This window comes from Geotrypetes seraphini, chromosome 1, assembly GCF_902459505.1.
Source record: "Geotrypetes seraphini chromosome 1, aGeoSer1.1, whole genome shotgun sequence".
NCBI lineage: Eukaryota > Metazoa > Chordata > Amphibia > Gymnophiona > Dermophiidae > Geotrypetes > Geotrypetes seraphini.
Window position 1 is genome coordinate 88,972,578 of NC_047084.1, and position 15,499 is coordinate 88,988,076.

The following is a 15,499-nucleotide window of genomic DNA, read 5'->3' on the forward strand; positions in this document are numbered from 1 at the left end:
TGTCATTTCTCCATCAATTTCTTCGGACTGTCCTGGGGGTCGGTAGTAGATGCTGATCTTCATTTCCGTTCTATTTTCTCCTGGAATTGTGGCCCATAGAGACTCTATCTTATTTTTTGTTTCCGGCTCATTCTCTCTGGTAGACTCAATTCCCTCTTTGATGTATAGGGCAATACCCCCACCTTTTTGACCTACTCTGTCTCTGCGGTATAGCTTGTATCCCAGAAGCACAGTGTTCCAGACGTTGATACTTTAGAATCTAAATCACAATTTTGCATGAGGTAAAACTCTTTAAAGTTTATAAATCTTTACTTAATTGCTTCTGATAATTTCAGCTACACACAGCTGAAAGAAAGAATATGCAGGAAGTGAAAAGCTATCTAAACTTCACTTTCTGCATGTTGCACTGCTTTCAGGTGAGTATAGCTAAAATTATCAGAAGCAATTAAGGAAAGATTTATAAACTATAACTAGTTGTACCTCATGCAAAGTTGTCATTTCTTTAATAAGACATTAACTATTTTTTTCTGCGGCCCTCCAAGTATCTACAAATCCAAAATGTGAACCTGCATAGGGTTTGAGTTTGAGACCGCTGCTCTAAAGCACCTCATCCCTCCTGAAGATAGTGTTCGTAAAAAAAGCTGTTTAACTGAAAAGTCCTTATACTGAATTCTTTCATCTTCAAATTTTCCAGAGACAGATGATACAACAAATATTCCTAGTCAAATATTTTGGAGTCTGTGTCACTGTATAAATACTTTCCCACTGATAAAGAAAAGTCCACACAGGTTCATCAGGAAAATGTATAAGATGCAAGTGGAAATTAACTGCAGCATTAAAAAACAGCCTTATGTCAACTGATTGGCAAACTAGCCATGCTAGTTTGCAGACTAATTGAAATCTAAGGTCCACTTTAGGCAGTAAAATGGATTTAAGAGATGCAAAATTACTTTAACCTTGTTCACAAAGTTTAACAGCCCATAAAACTATATGCATCTATGGTGGTATGGCTGCTAAAAGTTCTTAAGTTCTTGAAAAACACATGACAGAAACCCACAACTAAACTAGTTCAAAGGTATAGGATGCATGCACAAGAGTCATTCAAAGCAGGTCTTTCTCAGGACAGTCTTGAGACTGTATTATAGAAAAGTATTAGCGTCATATCTATGTTATTTGAATGTTCTGATCTGTGCTTATTAGATGCTTCATAAGTATTATGCATGTCTCCCTTTTATTATATGTCTTTAATTTGAATTTCAGTGCTGTTAATTAAGTATATATTTGAAACTGTTTCATGGTACAGTAGTCCTTTTATTAAGTTTAGTCCTGTTATTAAGTTTCAGTTTACTTATTTTAACTTTACCTCATTCATTGTATTTATGTTTATATTTGGTCTTTTTACTACTTACTACTGTTCTGTTGTTAACAAAATTGTAAGTTTTATGTTGAAATGTACTTGCTGTACACCGCATTACATGAATCTCTTCACAAAAGGCAGTTTAATAAATCCCAATAAATAAATAAAAAACTGATCTGATTTCAGGCCCTAATAAAACTAGTTTTGCCTCTCTCATGCACACACAATAAACACATGAGAGCCATTCTTATGAAGGATGAAGCTGTGTGGATAATAATAATAAAGCTTTATTTATATCCCATCATACCTTTTCAGTTCTAGATGGTGTACAGAAGTTGATAGTTACAAGGAGAGATAGTCATTATAAGTTGGGGGATAGGGGGAGGAGGGAGACGAAGTAGAGGGGGGTGGGGAGTGAAGTGGGAAGAGAGGGGCCGAGGGCTTTTGGAAGGATCAGACGAACTTGTCGAATAAGTGGGTTTTCAGTGCTCCTCTGAGAGCTTGGTAAGTGGGGGAGTTCAAGAAGCTAGCCAGAAAACATTTGGGTGGCGATTCTATAATTAACAGCCATGTGTTAAATGCCATTTAGGGATGCACTGAGCATCAATTCTATAGTTGCACCTACAGTACTGTGCACAGAAGCCGTTGCAGAATACCGCAGTGTCTCGCAAATTTTTCGAGCCACAGCACACTAGTTCGGCGCAGAGGCCCTCCAGATGGGGACCTGAGCTACCAGTGGGGGGTGCTGCATAGGAGGATGCATAGCGAGGAGGAGAAACGCTGGCTAACTGCCTACAGGATGTGCCTCTCACCACGAGACACACGTCCTGTAGGCAAGTCAGCCGATGCTGGTGCCTGTCCTCCTCCCTGGCATCTTGAAATCTCAGGTGGCACACTAGTGTGCCATGGCACAGTTTACGATACACTGGAATACAGGTTTAAGCCCACAGAGATTCATACAATGTTAGCCAGATTCATGCCAGTCAATAGGAGGCATAAGCAAGTGCACTTAAGTGATCTATGACCTGTGTGCAATGCACATTCTCTGGAGACATGACCATGCCCCTCCCATGCTCTGCCAATATGTTCTCCCCCTTGCAGTTATGTGCTAATGCAATTATATTCTATTTTATGCTCATACGTGTGTAAATGCCAATTTATCTCAGCACTTGCATACATATGGCAAATATAACATACATAGTAAAGGTCAGCAGATGAATGGTTCATCCAGTCAGCATAATAGTTACACGCATCATAAATTGATGATTAAATTGTCTTTATCCCCCCAGGACTGTCCTTACGCTTTAACTACAGGAGATGCTGTTGAAGCTCACTTTAGCCTATCCAACCCATCTCGTCATTTGCGGGGTACAGACCATAAAAGTCTGCCCAACAGAAGTTCCCAATGAAGCCCTCCCCAGCCTATCCTAAACTGAATTACCATAAACGGAACACAAACCATGCAAGTTAGTCCAGTACCAGCCTTAGTTCTTCAATTCATACCATTAATTTTATAATTAGAGGTCCTCTGTGTTCATCTCACGCTTTTTTGAATTCGGTCATTGTTTTCATCTCCACCACCTCCCTTGGGAGGGCATTCCAGCCATCAAACATTCTCTCCGTGAAAAAGAATTCCCTAACATTACTCCTAAGTCTGCCACTCTACAACCTCAGTTCATGTTTTACCATTTTCCCTTCTCTGGAAAAGTTTTGGTTCTATATTAATACATTTCAAATATTTAAATGTCTGCATTTTATCACCCCTGTCTCTTCTCTCTTCCAAAGTATACATATTCAGGTCTTCCAGTTTCTTCTTGTATGTCTTTTGGGGAAACCCCTTACTATGTTTGTCGCCTTTTTCTGGACCTCTTCAAGTCTTCTTATATCTTTAGCCAGATAAGGCCTCCAAAACTGAACACAATACCCCAAGTAGGGCCTCACCAATGACTTGTACAGGGGCATCAATACCTCCTTTCTTCTGCTGGTTACGCCCCTTTCTATACAGCTTTCCCCATCCATGCATATCAGCTCTCACCTCCTAACACATTCAGCTTCCTCAGATTTTTACTCCTGTAATGTAGCACTCTGCACTTCTTTGCACTGAATTTTAGTTGCCAAACATTAGACCATTCTTCCAACTTTTGCAGATCCTTTTTCATGTTTTCCATAGAAATATGATGGCAGATAAAGGCCAAATGGCCCATCCAGTCTGCCCATCCACAGTAAAATTATCTCTTCCTTTCTCTAAGATCTCCCACTGACATTCCCAGGCTTTCTTGAAATCAGACACCCTCTAGGGCAGGGATCTCAAAGTCCCTCCTTGAGGGCCGGAATCCAGTCGAGCTTTCAGGATTTCCCCAATGAATATACATTGAAAGCAGTGCATGCACATAGATCTCATGCATATTCATTGGGGAAATCCTGAAAACCCGACTGGATTGCGGCCCTCAAGGAGGGACTTGATCCCTGCTCTAGGGTGTCCACTCTGTTACAAATCTTGGGATAAGCTACAAAAAGGCAAACGTTACCTTCTAACCCTTCAGCAATGTTGCTCACAAACATATTGAATAAAATTGTTCCAGCACCAATCCTTGAAGCACTCCACTACTCATCTTTCCTTTCTCCAAGTGAATTCCATTAGTCACTACCCTCCAGTTCCTGTCAGTCAACCAGTTTCTAATCAAGTTCACTACTTTGGGTCCTAACTTTAACCCGCCAAGTTTTTTGAAGAGCATGCTATGAGGAACCGTGTCAAACGCTTTGCTGAAATCTAAGTAAATTATATCTAGTGCATGTCCTAGATCCAATTCTCTGGTCGCTCAAAGAATTCAATCATATTTGTTTGGCATGATTTACCTTTAGTAAAACCATGTTGCCTCAGATCTTGTAACCTAATAGATTATAGGACATTCACTATCCTTTCCTTCACCTATGCTTCCACTATTTTTCTAATAACCTGATTTGAGGCTTACCAGCGTGAGACCTTTCTACAAAGAACGACTTAGAAAACTGGGACTGTTCTCCCTTGAGAAGAGGAGACTGCAAGGGGATCTGATTGAGACTTTTAAAATAATAAAAGGAATCGACAAGATAGAGCAGGATAAAAAGTTATTTACGATGTCAAATGTGACTAGGACAAGAGGTCATGGACTGAAGCTGAGGGGGGACAAGCCCAGGACAAATGCCAGGAAATTCTGCTTCACGCAGCGAGTGGTGGACATCTGGAATGCTCTCCCAGTGGAGGTTGCTGCGGAACCCATCGTTCTAGGATTTAAGGGCAAGTTAGATGCACATCTCCTCGAAAGATGCATAGAAGGATACGGGTGACTAAGTTCTCGCCAGTTTACACGTGGCTGGGCCTCCGCGTGAGTGGATCACCGGACTTGATGGACCTAAGGTCTGATCCGGAGATGGCAGTTCTTATGTTCTTATAACAGTTAATAAAAGAATGCCATTATCAATAGGAAAGACTTAATCTAAATATTGGAGAGAACCCCCCTCCAAACAAACTGATGCTCAGGACCCAGACATTGGACATACTGATTATGTGGGTCAGAACCTGAAATGGTCTGATTGTAATCGAGAAAGAAAAATGGGGAGACCCAATAATCCACAGTGAAAACAAAATAAAAAAAAACTGTGGATACAGATGTTCTGGAGATAATTTATTATACACTAACATATAAAAACATGAAAATTCAATTATAAAAAGTACAATGATAAAAAATACAGTGATAAAAATCCAACCAGACCCTACACGGTCTGTGTTTCGGCGAACACGCTTTCTTCAGGGGTCCTAATCGAGAGTATTTCTTAAAGCCACTTGGTACCATCTTTCACATAGAAGGGAAAATGGCTGATGCTAAATCAAATGGCTCAACGATCCAGGAAGTTTGAGTAAAAAGTATTCTGAAAATGACAGATGCTCGTGGGAGGAAAAAAGAAGGCTCGGGGTGGCCCGAAGGCCCAAAAACTTAAGAGTTGACAAAAATGAACCAAAGTCAACAAATACTGGAATAAGATAAAATAAAGAATTATCAAGAAAACTATTAAAGTGTCCTTACTGGGTTCTGTGGATGATGTCACCCACGTGTGAGAATATTATGCCTGCTTTTCCTCGGAGAAAGCATTGAACTACTGAGCAGCACATTACAAGTAAGCACAAAACATTAACCTAGGGGTTCTAAAGGGTGCTCAGCAGTCCATTTGCTGTAAAATCTGATTGAATACAGTATCACATTTCCTGTGCAATGTCAGGTACTGCCATGAACACTGAACATTAAAAATCCAATTTTAAAAATCTGTATTACGTGTATATGGCCAAGGAGTATGGTTTAAGCAGGATTAGGGTGGAACCAAAACTATGCAACTTTCCCATTTCAGAAGACTACACTTCTTTGATTTGAAAGATCAACATCAGGATTTATAACAGTGCATAGATTTTGTAAAAGTGCTTATTTTGGGCAGCACCATATAGGAAGGATTAAGGGAAGTCATTTAGATAAATAGGTAGATGCCCCTATAGATGGGCAGACTGGATGGGCCATTTGGCCTTTATCTGCCATCATGTTTCTATGTAAAAAGCCAATTTACATATCTAAGTATCGGCACTTACACATTTATATTCTGATATATAAATAAGTGCTAACACTTAGGTGTGTACTCTGCCGAATTGCTTCTGTTTTAGACATTAATATATGTAAGATAGTTGCTCCTGTCATGTAGCAATACATGTGCATTCCTTTATGTGCCTTTAAAAAGGCTCTATATAGGCAGATCCTTTTCTAAAAATTTGCATGTCCCGACCTGTATGTCTCAATTCTGATTTCTAAAATGTGGTTGTATGTCTCTCACTTGCATTGGCAGGTCAACAAAGCTGTAATGTAAGTCTTAGTCCCTGCCTCTTCTATTTTGCTTTGAGGAAAGCATTAAACATTTATATTCACCCCACCAGTGGCAAACCTTTGGGCAGTTAGAGAGTGCTGTGTGGAACAGTGGCAGGGCTGCAGTCTATATGCGCACAGCTGTCAGCTATGCTGGTCCCCTGTCCTGGAACAGGAAATTGATGTCAGAGGGGAAGGGTTTGGCAGTGTTGATGGCCGTGCACATGGGACAGCGACCCCACCACCGCTCTATGCACCCTAGAGAATAACACGGGGATCATTTACCGCAGTAAACCGCGGGTCACCACAGTAAATCCGCAAGAATGGAGACATTTGCAACTGGTTTAGCACAGGAATGGGGACAAGACCTTTCACCTCCCTGCAGGAATGGGGACAAGACCTTTTACCTTCCCGTGGGAGCGGTGAAAAATCTTACTCCTGTGGTAAAAAAAAATTGCACCCGTGTCAGACTCGTCATTTTCTCCCCAGCTCCTCTTGTGCCTATTTTACCTTCAGGAGCCAGCCATGCCACGATGAAGACAGAAGGAACCTAAAACCAAAGCCTGAGACCAATGTGATTTGAAGAATAAAATTACCAGACAACAAAAAGAAAAAAAATTTATTTTATATTTTGTGATTAGAATAATTCAGATTTGAAATATGTATCCTGCTAGAGCTGGTATTAGACATAACTGGGGACTGCAAAGTCCAGGCTGTGCTTCTTTAGCTTCCAGCTGGCTTAGGGCTCTCTCTCTGACCAAGGGGCAGTTGCCATAGTTGCACTCCCCTAACATTATTCTTGCCATGTGTGACTAAAGTATTCTGTTAGCTTGATTTTTCTACGTAGCATTCTGTAGTAATTTGGTTTATTCAGTTTTCACAATAGTGAAGGGGATATTTGTGAAAGGGAGGGAAGATGGGTTTTGTTGAACCTTGCTCTGTTTTTTTTGTGTTTATAAAATGACAATTGTCAGAGGAGAAGCTTCCGCCCACACACACGTGACTGCAGGGCGGCATAGGCAGGCTTCTCCAGCATCAGTTTCTTTTCTAAAGCGCCGCAAAGGTAAGGGGCAGGGAGGGAGATAAATTTGGTCGGAGGTAGGGAAGGGGCCGTGCGCGCGATTGATGACCATGCATCTTCCCTCCCTTAAGTTTCTTTACGCGGCGAAGGTAAGGGAGGGAGATTCTCGGGCCGCTGAAGGATGGTGAGGTGGTGAGAGGGAAGGGTGGATGCTGCGGAGACGGGGACAGGGCAGTGAAGGGGATGGAGGGGACGGTGGGTTCGGTGACGGGACGGTGAAGGGGAAGGCGGTGACGGGGCAGTGACGGGGACAGATTTTTTTTCCCTATGTCATTCTCTAATGTACCCCTCCCACCTCCCACTGTCTGCATATGGGGCGAATCACCCCCAGCGTCCTGCCCTTGGTACACTAGAGCATCCCACTTAGATCTAGATTCAATAAGCGTACCGATCGGTTTGCGACCTGATTTCCCTCCAACCCGATTCACTAAATTCTGTCCCAATCATCCTCTGATCCGCACATGCAAATGAGGGGGAACGGCATTGAAATGTAGGCAGGCAGCGATTCACTAACAAAAACCCTGCAACACTGACTGGGCTGGCCGATCACAAACAAGCGACTGCTGGGGACCAGTCGTTTATTGCTTTCCGACTACCATCTCCTGCTTTCTGCCTGCTGTCTACCCTGACTTTCCAGTTCTCTGCCGTGATTTTCTCCTGCCAGCCTGCTCTGGCCCAAATCTCCTCTCCTGCTCCCTGCCCCAACTCTCTGTCAATTTTCTCCTGCTTGCCTGCTCTGCCCCGAATCTCCTCTTCTGCTCTGAATCTCCTCTCTTGCTCCCTGCCCCGACTCTGCCAATTTGCTCCTGCCGGCCTGCTCTGCCCCCGAACCTCCTGCTCTCTGCCCCAAGCGTTGCCCTGGCCTTCCCCCACAAAGCGGTTTAAAACCACGGGCTCGCTGGACTAAAGTTAAAAAAGAAAGTTACTGCTCTTCTATGCATGCGCAGATCGTCTACGCATGCGTCGGGATCGCTACAGAGCGATCCGGGCGCTCAGTTGGGGCATGATTCCAATCAGCCTCATTTGCATGAGGGCGATTCATGAATCAGCCCCCTGGACACGGATACGATCCGTGTCCTTAGTGAATCTAGCCCTTAGTCTGATTTTCAATATAAAGTATCCCTAATAAATTAGCAGCAGAAGTCACACCTACAGAAGTTGTGGAAACAAACATTCACATGTTATGAACAAGAAGATCAAACTGCAACTTTGTCCTTGCATCTACCAGCCTCTGTCCATGAATGCTGCTAATCAAAGGCCTTGTAAAAGTACTGTATGTCCCTTCTTTGCACAGCACATACCATTATATAGAAAATCTCTAGGGTAATTTTTCTAAGAGGCTTTTATGCATAAAAACATCCTTTATAAAATTAGTCCCAAAAAAGGGCAATTTATGCACAGAAAAAGTTTGATACAAACCTATCCAAGTAAATGTGTCCAAAACTGTGCAAGATGCCATTTTTTTTATACTTTTATCTGCAATAAGCAAATGCAGTAAGTACTGGAGACAGAAAATGTACTTTTGGATTTTTGGAACTCTGTGTGTAATCATTGTCATTTCAAGTCTTGTACATACTAAATAGTAGGTATACACGTATGCATGTCATTTTGATGGGGTAATAGTCACGGAGAATTTATATATGCACTTTCTTTTTACAAACTTGTATAGCTTATGTGCATACTTGCAGCGGAAGCTAGATAGCTTGTTATAAAATTACTTTCATTGTTCCATTGGTGCATGTCATCTTTTTTTTTTTTTTTTTTTTTCCATTCGGTCACTGCTTGCCCTGGATAGGTAACATGGAATATTGTGATTCTTTGGGGTTCCGGAATCTTGCTATTCTTTAGGATTCTGAATGGAATGTTGCTACTCCTTGGGTTTTGGCCAGGTACTGGTGACCTGGATTGGCCACCATGAGAATGGGCTTGATGGACCATTGGTCTGACCCAGTAACCCAGTAAGGCTATTCTTATGTTCTTATGCAAAACTGATTTCAAAACTGAGCTCTCAAAGCTACATGAGTAGCATTAGATATACTGAATATTCCCTCCAATTCCAACATATTAGTGTCTCACCATTTTGTGTTTTTTTTTATAGGGATGTTTTTTTTTTTCCATTTTTAATATTACTTCTCTGTGGGTTTTTTTTTTTTTTAGGGGGGGGGAGGTTGCTTGGTTGAACATATAACCCTGCAGAAATAGCACCTAGACTGAAGGCAGCAGGAGCTAATGCAAGTATGCAAAATATGTCAATAAACTGCAACTCTGCCCTTGAACATGCTTACTTTACGACTAAACTCTAGCTTATATTGCGCATAATTTAGGCGTGACCTAATTTTATAAGGGCCTACTGATTGGTGTTTTACACATGAACACACAATTTATTTATTTAAAAACATTTGCATCCCACAAAACTGGTCAAACACCATCCGATGTGGCAAACATCCAAGAAACAACATAACAATTTATCCGACAATTTTAAAACTTACACTAATGATGAGCTAAAGAACAGAGAACAAAGCATAGTAAGATCTAGCCAAATGCCCCTTAAATGAATACAGTTCTCAAATGACATTAAGGGGGGATTTAATCAATGGGTGCCAAGCGATTTAGCACTTGTTAACCACATTAGCATACGCTAAGATGGCCATTATATTCCTATAGGTACCTTAGTGGTTCGCGTGCACTAAATCGCTTAGAACCCCTTAAAAAAGAAAACCTTTTAGTTTTCATGTGGACAGGTTGTAAAATTTACAAACATGGGGCTAGATTCACTAACCTGCCCGATCATGACCAATCCGGGCAGGTCCAATGGATTCATAAAACGGCAGTATTCAAATCGGGGTGATCAGAGGAACACTCCCATCTGCCGACACGAATCGCTAGTGTGCGATCCAGACCTGTCAGAGCCGTGCCTTTTAAAAAGAAACAAACAACTTTTACTTTACTTTTTGTAGTCCATCGAGCTTGTGGTTTTAACCTACTTTAAACCCGCGAGTTACAAGCATGGGCTCACAGTGCGTGGAAGGGCAGGAGAGGTCTGGGGAAGAGCAGGGTGGCGATTTGGGAGAGAGCAAGGCAGCAATTCATGGCGGCAGGCAGGAGAGATTCAAGGAAGAGCAGGATGGCAATTCGGGGCGGCAGGAAGTACAGATTCAGGGCAGAGCATCGGGGCGGCAGGCAGGAGAGATTCGGGGCAGCAGAGAGCAGGGTGTGCAGAGAGCAGGGCAGAGAGCAAGGCTTCAATGGAGCTGAAGAGTCGGAAGGGAAGTTTGCGACTGGTCCCCAGCAGTCGCTTCTTGGGTTGATCGGCCAGCCCAGTTGGATTGCGAAATTTGTTTTGTGAATCATGTCCCTGCCTACTTTGCATGCCATTCCCCTCATTTGCATGTGCGGATCGGATTCGGATCGGCAGAGAGGTAAGTGACTCGGGCCGGAGTAAAGTCGGGTTGCAAACCGATCAGTACACGACTGGTTTGCTTAGTGAATCTAGCCCATAGTTCAGCCAAGGAAAATGCAGTTGCATGCGTTAAAGATAGGTTAGCCTTTTAAAGAGAGGGAGCCCAAGTAGATTAGTGTTACCCTAAAGCAAAATGTTGGTGGGCTTATACCAGGGGTCTCAAAGTCGCTCCTCGAGGGCCGTAATCCAGTCGGGTTTTCAGGATTTCCCAATGAATCTGCATTGAATGCAGTGCATGCACATAGATCTCATGCATATTCATTGGGGAAATCCTGAAAACCCGACTGGATTGCGGCCCTCGAGGAGGGACTTTGACATCCCTGGCTTATACAGTATAAGCACATGAGCAGAATAAGACGGATTACTCCCCTTCAGTGCCTTAAATATCAAGGAAAAGACCTTGAACTTCATTCTCTGAACTTGCAGCCACTGCAGTGATTAGTACAGGTGTAATATGATCTCCAGTGTCACTGGCCGGACACCAGATGAGCTGCAGCAGGTTGTGTAACTTGAAGTACACATATATAACTGGCAGGTAAACTAAATAAATCGCAGTGTAGTAATCAAGACCACACAGAACTATCCCCTGAGGCAGACGCAAACTAGAATTAGTGAGGAGGTTGAAACATTTTTTAAGAGACTGCTGCCAGAACCCTTTTGACCTGCCAACCAAAAAATATTCATCCACGAGGTCACAAAAAAACACTATGTGAAAAAAATAAAGTTGCCGTACAGTGAGAGATTAAAGAAACTGGGCCTCTTCTCCCTTGAAAAGAGGAGACTGAGAGGGGACATGATCGAAACGTTCAAGATAATGAAGGGAATAGACTTAGTAGATAAGGACAGGTTGTTCACCCTCTCCAAGGTAGGGAGAATGAGAGGGCACTCTCTAAAGCAGGGGTAGGGAACTCCAGTCCTCGAGGGCCGTAATCCAGTCAGGCTTTCAGGATTTCCCCAATGAATATGCATGAGATCTATTTGCATGCACTGCTTTCAATGCATATTCTTTGGGGAAATCCGGAAAACCCGACTGTATTACGGCCTTCGAGGACTGGAGTTCCCTACCCCTGCTCTAAAGTTAAAAGGGGATAGATTCCGTACAAACGTAAGGAAGTTCTTCTTCACCCAGAAAGTGGTGGAAAACTGGAATGCTCTTCTGGAGGCTGTTATAGGGGAAAACACCCTCCAGGGATTCAAGACAAAGTTAGACAAGTTCCTGCAGAACCGGAGCGTATGCAGGTAGGGCTGTTCTCAGGGCACTGCTCTTTGGCCTGGGGGCCACTGTGAGAGCGGACTGCTAGGCACAATGGACCACTGGTCTGACCCAGCAGCGGCAAATTCTGATGTTCTTATATTCTGCAACTTGCCTCTATCTGCCATATATTTTCCCAGATGACTTTTTTTTTTCAAATTGATTTCATTTTAGTCTACTTGTTCACCTGTTAGCAGCAATGTCATTTCCCTCTTTTGCGTGATCTACCACAGATTACATTTGCGTTTTACTTCTGTATTTATTTACATTTTTTTGCCTCCCTCTGATTCTTTTCTTGAGGCAACAAATTTGAAATTATTTATTTATTTATATTCTGCATATCCTACAATTCGATGGGGATTACAAATTATTCAGGAACTCAAGCATTTTTCCCTATCTGTCCTGGCAGGCTCACACTCTATCTAATGTACCTGGAAAGTGAGGTAATAATAATATATTTCTCCCTCCGTATTCGCTGTGATAGGAGATTAACAGAACTGCAAATACAGAAAAACCGCAAATAACTTTTTCATATGTTATTTGCTGTTTTCTATTAAAAACCATCTTGAATATGGTGAAACTGCAAATAACATGATGGGAGACATGGCCTGTTCCTGAAGGAGAGGTAAAACACGATGAAGAAAGTGCTGGGAATCAGTGATTTTCTCTATAAATGCATGGAATCAGTGATTTCTCTATGCAAGCTGACCTAATTTGGGGGGGAGGAGCCAGCAAGCTAAAAAACATGAATAATCGAAACCGCGAATGCTGAAACCGTGAATATGGAGGGAGAAGTGTAGTAGTTAGTAGCAAAAGTAATAGTTATTAAATTGTGGAAAAAGCCAGGTATCTCAGGTTAGTCACTCCTAAAGTTAATGAAAACACTGCTTACGATCAACCTCACTAGCAACATCATTCATAACACTTTGAAGCATCAAGCCACAGTCATGACCCAGTGCTTCTGGACTCATCTTAAAGGGCCAGCCAATAATGAGCAGACTTTTCCTGATATTTCCCCCCTCCCATCACACATTCCCTGTCAAAGATTCTTACCCATGACCCCTCCAAAGTACCCCCCCCAGGCCTACCTTAAAAAAATCCCTGCTGGCACTCGGTTCAAAATGATGTCAGTGACCCCTAGTGGTAGTTTCATGGCAATATTCTTAGGAATCGAGCTGCCATATACTGTAAGAACAATACAGCAGTTTAAATACTAGCAATAGTACTGCACAATTACAATTACAGGTCACAGGCACCATGTTAAACCTAGTGTCAACAGGAGCTAAAAGGGGATCATATCTGCCCTAACCACAATGGATTTTTTTAAGATAGGCCCATGAGGCCTAAAGGGAGGGGGAGGGACGGGGTTATTTGGGACAAGAAGGGAATGGGGAGGGTGGCAGTCATGGAAAATATGTGCATACATTGGCGCTGTTTGCCTCATAAATTATAGCCTCACAAAAATTTTGCAAGGCAGATATTCATGCACAGAAAAATAGGCACCGATGTGTGTTCACGCTTTCATTTTTGTTTGGACACACACACATGATCTGTTACCTCCTTTTACTTTTTTTTTTTTTTTTTTTTTAACTTGCAGGCACTTTTTTCCATTTTCAAAAGACAAAATTGGCAGTTAAATGTCAAAAACTGTCATTAATCCCCTCTGCTTATCTTTCTTAAGATGTTCAGGATCTAGCAAAAACTTTTTTTGTGTGTTGTGCATGTGTCTCTACTGTTTCATTCTCTGCATGTTTAATAAATCTAGAAGATGCTCTTGAACTTTAGCGAGATAAACCTGCTGTACACCATCTTGGGACAATATCTCCATAAAGGTGGTTAATAAATCTCAATAAATAAAGCTGTTTATACCAGAGGCCTGGTGAAGCATAGTATTTTATGTAATTAGTTAAAATCCTTGCACGGTATGGCGCCGATATCCAAGCTCCCTCCGCAACAAATAAAATATTTTGTATGACCCTACCAGCATCCGGGTAAAAAGAGGGGTTACATTAAAATAAATTTATCTGCTGTCAAACTGATATAATTCCAGTTCAAAAGCTGTTATGAATATACTTCTCTTTAGCTTAAACTACTATTGCTATTTATCATTTCTATAGCACTGAAAGGTGTAGCACTGTACATTCTACATGTAATAGATGGTCCCTTCTCAGAAGAGCTTACAATCTAATTAGGACAGACAGACAGAACAAATAGGACAGATTTGAGACTGGGGAGTTTCTTTCAGAAAGAATGATAAGATGGACATAAGTATCTTACGGTGATTGGGAGGAGTTGAAAGCAGCCTCAAAAAAGTGGGCTTCTAGGTTGGATTTGAATACTGCTAGAGACAGAACTTGATATATTGACTCAGGCAGTCTGTTCCAGGCATTTGGTGCAGCAAAATAAAAGGGATGGAGTCTGGAGTTGGCAGTGGAGGAGAAAGGTATGGCTAAGAGGGACTTACCTGATGAACAGAGTTCATGAGGGAGAAAAGTGAGGAGAGAGATTGAGGAGCTCCAGAATACATGCACTTGTAAGTCATTAAGAGTCTGAACTGAATTCAGAAATGGATGGGTGTTTATGAAGTGACTTGAGGAGAAGGGTAATGTAAGTATGGCAGCTCTGGCGGAATATACATTGCGGAGCAGAATTTTGAACAGATTGAAGGGGAGAGAGATGGTTGAGTAGAAGACCTGAGAGAAGCAAATTGCAGTAATCTAGGAGAGAGGTGATGAGATATAGTGCAAACCCCTCAAAATAATGCCTCATAGTAAGGATTTTGCAAATTAATAATAATGAGGTTAATTTTGTACAAAAGCACTTTATGTGAAATGTCCAGAGAAGCAATTCTATTTTATGAAGTCTCTCTGATCTTGATAGCACAAATATTCTCTTGTCACAAATTCTTACCTGCTCTAAAGGTGTAATTATGTGCATTTGCCCTATGCATTTATACATGGATTTTTTATAAATGTGTATGCACAATGCAAATTGAGCCAAATTAAGCCAAACTATGCTCTCGGGAATGCCAACATGTGGTGCACACGCCATGTAGGTACATTCCATCTATGCCCTAACATCTCCTCTGTATGTGTGTCCCTGTTCCTATCCTTTCCCTCATGTTCAGCACCTGGGCCTCTTTGTTCCCATATCCCCCCCCCCCCCCCCAATGTGGGGAGCATCACCCTTCTGTGTCTATGTACCTCATGTCCAGCTTTTTCTCCAATCTTCTCTTTCTCCTTCATCTGTATTCCAAGGCCAGCATCTGTCCTCCTCTCTCCCCTCCCTGCAATCTAGCATTTCTTTCTTTGTCCTTCTGGCCCACCCTGCGTCCCTTCCACCCGTTTCCCCAGATTATCTCTGTCTTTCTCTTTCCTTTGGTTTCAGTCTTTTTCCAGTCTCTCTTCTCTTCACCACTCCACATTACCTTCTGGTTAGTACCTTTCTTTTTCCTGGTTACCCCGAT

At 42.1% G+C, this 15,499-nt stretch overlaps 1 protein-coding gene across 3 annotated transcripts in view; it reads right to left on the minus strand.

Annotated features, from left to right (window-relative positions):
• DYM (dymeclin) overlaps positions 1 to 15,499 on the minus strand; it is a 685,706-nt gene that overhangs the window by 174,910 nt on the left and 495,297 nt on the right. The window lies entirely within an intron of this gene.